This window comes from Thalassophryne amazonica, chromosome 11 (assembly GCF_902500255.1).
Source record: "Thalassophryne amazonica chromosome 11, fThaAma1.1, whole genome shotgun sequence".
Taxonomy (NCBI): domain Eukaryota; kingdom Metazoa; phylum Chordata; class Actinopteri; order Batrachoidiformes; family Batrachoididae; genus Thalassophryne; species Thalassophryne amazonica.
In genome coordinates this window covers 34,824,692-34,829,241 of record NC_047113.1, presented here as the reverse complement: position 1 = coordinate 34,829,241, position 4,550 = coordinate 34,824,692, and the positions used below count along the sequence as shown (strand labels likewise).

General features: G+C 42.1%; 1 long non-coding RNA gene across 1 annotated transcript; it reads left to right on the top strand.

Annotated features, from left to right (window-relative positions):
* The first annotated feature begins 1,659 nt into the window (after positions 1-1,659).
* LOC117520752 lies at positions 1,660-3,390 on the top strand. Its single transcript, XR_004563752.1, has 3 exons — positions 1,660-1,714; positions 1,802-1,870; positions 3,346-3,390. It is a non-coding gene; the product is annotated as an uncharacterized LOC117520752 (long non-coding RNA).
* Positions 3,391-4,550: the final 1,160 nt, after the last annotated feature.

Genomic DNA, 4,550 nt, shown 5'->3' with positions numbered 1-4,550 from the left:
TGATCATATATTACAAGGTGAGATCCATTCAGGTCCGAGCCTGACATGTGTATGATGCGTTACTGCACACCATGGAGAGGCGCAGCTGCCCGTGTTAAATACAGTTATAATGGAGACAATATTCACATTATTTACATCACCCATGGGAAGATGGACAAATATCTGTACTGTAAAGTCTACTGTGGATATAACAGCCTGTAGCTGTTTAGAGTTTAGTAGCGCACAGTGCTTTCAGTTTGATAGCCACTGTTCATATTCATTGTACATGATAATAATTCATAATTATTCTCATGATGAAGCATACCACATACATTTCAACAGTTCCTTAGCGCTCCGGGAGGGGGGGCATTATTATACGTGGCGCATGGAGGTCATACCGGCAAGCTTTGCTGTGCCAGATCCATCTCGAGGTTCTCTCATATGCGCTCAAATCATTTCGGATCATTTTTTGACGCCATCAGAATATGTAAATTGCGGTCATATGGTCGTCAGATTGCACATGGACCACCATTGGATAGGTGTCCCATCTGGAGGGTTTTAAACATGTGCATCACATTCAGGGCCGCCATCCGATTTTGACCAACTATGTGGACTCACGTAGGTGGCTGTCAGAACGTTTTGGAACTGAAACCAGACTCTTTTTGGATGTGCGCGATTCGTCATTCTGACGCCATTCTGCGTGAGTCTGGCTGTGTGTGACGGGGGTATAAGGAAGAGTTCAACCATGAGTGTACACCAAGTTTGCCAGCATAACAGAGGCATGTTCTGGCCAAAACAGGTGGAGTTCGTTCTACTGAGTTGTGGAAAAAACTGCCGACTTTTGATGAAACAATCAATCAAATGCAGCCATGTGAGAACTACTTGGGGAAGTCAGGCTGTGGTGTTCCAAGCGATAAATTAGCTAATCACAAATTACATCAAAGTTGAGAGAAGGTTTTTGGCATGTTGTTGTGGTGAAGAGGCTCTGCAAAAATTCAAACCAAGCATTAAAATGAGGAAGAAATATGATTTAACTACAGTAGCCTTTAAAATGGCATAGTTGCTGTTGCCAGACAGGCTACTTTTATTTGCAGCACGTCAAGAAATTGATTATCTTTAGCACCCTGTAGTGCTCATTATGCAAATAACTAAAGCTTGTGAAGTGTCTGTGTAGTGGGTTTAAAAATAATATCGCACTTAGATGCTTGGATAATTTGTCAGTTTTTCAAATTGAAATATTTCTGAGCCAGTTTTACCTGCGACATACTGTGTATCGTGTCATAAAATATGAGAGATCATTTCAGCCTGAATATCATTAGCCAGCAGCACCACTGTTGCCATCAGTCCCACTTAGCAACATACAAACAGCCTTATTGTCTGTATGCGCTTACACTCCAGGAATACAGTCATTTGCATGTTATCAATGTTTGCGATCAGTGATAATGTGACTTTGCTGGAGTTTAGGCAAAGCAGAGCATCACAGAGCTCTGTGAAGAATCAGCTCCACTGCAGCTAAAAGGTATGAGCTTTTAAATAATGTTTTTATGCTTTGCAGCTATAATCTCATGGTTTTATTTAGATATTCTGTTAATTTAGGATTAGTTTTTTTTTCAGTTATTCATGATGAAAACCTCTTCTGTGACTGAAACATGTTAATGAGAGAAGTCTTTTATCTGACACAGAATGGATGTGCAAGAATTATCCTTATTTCCTTTGCTTTGGCATCTCCTTATACGTAAGGAATTTAAAAAAAATTTCCATCTCTTACTGAATATGTATTCTTTTTTAACCTTTCATGTTTTCTTTTTTATTTTAACTATAGCTGGCTTTTGCTCAGCCTGTGTTCCTACTGAGTGTCTGAAATGTAACAACACAGGAGAAACTCTGTCAGGTACTGAAACAGTCAGTATTTCACCCACAGTAAATAAATTGCATTGACCTGCAAATTTGGCCTTATACGAGGTCTATTAGATAATAAACCGACCCTTTTATTTTTTTTTTAACTATATGGATTTGAATGACGTGCGATTACACCAATCATGCTTGAACCCTTGTGCGCATGCGTGAGTTTTTTCACGCGTGTCAGTGACGTCATTTCCCTGTGGGCAGGCCTTGAGTGAGATGTGGTCCCGCCCTCTTGGCTGAATTCCTTTTTTTCACACGCTGCTCGAGACGGCGCGCGTTGCTTTATCAAAATTTTTTCTGGACCTGTGAGGAATATCCGAGTGGACACTATTCGAGAAATTTAGCTGGTTTTCGGTGAAAAGTTTAACGGCTGATGAGAGATTATGGGGTGTTTCTGTCGGTGTAAGGACTTCCCACGAAGCGGGACATCCTGCAGCGCTTCCAGGCGCCGTCGTCGGCCTGTTTCGAGCTGAAAACATCCTAATTTAAGGCTTAAATCACCCAGGACGTCGTGAGAGAACAGAGAAGATTCAGAAGAGGCCGGCATGGGGACTTTATGCGGACATTCCACTGTTTAAGGACATTTTTTAATGAAAGACGTGCGCGCAAATTCGCCGAGTCGTTTCCGTGACGACTCGGCAAATCTGTGTGTGCCGCGACAGGAAAAACACCTCCGTGTTGAAAACCATTTGTAAAATTCAGGCGGCTTTTGATGGCTTTCAACAAGTGAGTAACTGAGAAATTGTTTAACAGCTTGGGCATGTTCCAACTTGCCCGTTAAGGTTTCCAACGGAGGTGTTTTTCCTGTCGCGACCCCCGCGGTCGGGTCCGGCCCGACATGCGACTCTGCCCGCACGTTCTTTCATTACAAAATGTCCGTTAACAATGGAATGTCCGAATAAACTCCTCATGCCGACTTCTTCTGAAAGTTCTCTGTTCTCTGACGACTTACTGGGTCAACAGAGCCTGAAATGTGGAAGTTTTCAACTTGAAACAGCGAGACGCTGCCGCCTCGAAGCGCAGATCGCCGTCAGGCGCCGTGGGCCGTCCTTACGGCGACACTACCAGACCAAATCTCTCAGCAGCCGTTAAAATTTTTACCGAAAACCAGCTGAATTTATCGAATGGTGTCCACTCAGTTGTGCCTTACAGTTTTGAAAAGATTTTGATCAAACAAAGCAGCGGTCTCTGAGCCATTCCTAAACAATGAAAAAAACGACGAGAGGGTGGGCGACTCCTCACTCAAAGACTGCCCACAGGCGAATGACATAACCGACAGGAGTGAAAAAAACTCTCGCATGCCCACGAGGGTTCAAGCATGTCTGATGTAATCACACGTGATTCAAATCCATATGGTTTTTAAAAAATAATAAGGTCGGATACTTTTCTAATAGACCTTGTATATTGCAAAGAAAAAAAATTGTTATTAATGTTCTTCTTCTGTTTCTGGTTTCCATATAGATTTATGCCCAGTCTGTTCAAACAACGGTACTCAGTGCATCCCTGGTTTGTACTGTCTTCTTTTTTTTTAATTCTTAAAGATCTATCTGAACAATATTTCATTCAGTATATTAGATAAGAGGATTTGGCAGTACACTGCAAAAAAAAATGACAAATGTAATATTTACTAAGTACCTGAGCAAAAACATTGCTAATGCAACTCCACATGACATTGAAATACAGCACGGGTGGGGTTTGAACCAGGAACCTTCCAGATTGAAACCAAGTGTACTAACCACATGGCCATCACCCCTGCTTTCTGTATCTAAAATAATTGTTTAATTTTAAGTTTTAATTTCTATCACAGAACATTAAAGGGGAGGGGAGGTGATGGTCTAGTGGTTAAGGTGCTGGGCTTGAGTCCAGAAGATCATGGGTTCAAATCCCCACCTGCATGGAAAATCACCAAGGGCCCTTGGGCAAGGCCTTTAATCCCCTATTGCGCCCGGTGTGTAGTGAGCGCCTTGTATGGCAGCACCCTGACATCGGGGTGAATGTGAGGCATAATTGTAAAGCGCTTTGAGCATCTGATGCAGATGGAAAAGCGCTATATAAATGCAGTCTATTTACCATTAAACTATTCAATAATTTCAATAGTTAGGCTGATATCAAATCTATCATTTTGCTCAAAAATTCTAGAAAAGCTGGTTTCACGGCAGCTCGTGGACCAACTTACTGAGAATACTCTTTTTGAGCCACTGCAGTCTGCTTTTAGAAAATATCATTCCACAGAGACGGCTCTAACTAAAGTGGTGAATGATCTTTTGCTTGCAATGGATTCGGACACCACTACGATTCTGGTGCTGTTAGATCTTAGTGCTGCGTTTGATACCATGGATCATTATATTCTACTCGATAGGTTGGAGAATCATTTTGGGATTACTGGGAGTGCCCTTGCATGGTTGACATCATACCTGGCCAGTCATTCTCACTGTGTTTTGTACAATAACACTGCCTCTAACCTTAGTGACATGAAATTTGGGGTTTCACAGGGGTCCATCTTAGTCCCCTTGCTTTTCTCCCTTTATATAGCACCCGTTGGGCACGTACTGTGGCGTTTTGGGATAACCTTTCACTGCTATGTTGATGATACTCAGTTATACATGTCGATAACTGCTGGTAATCTCATCCACATCAAATACTTAGAAGATTGCCTTGCATCAGTG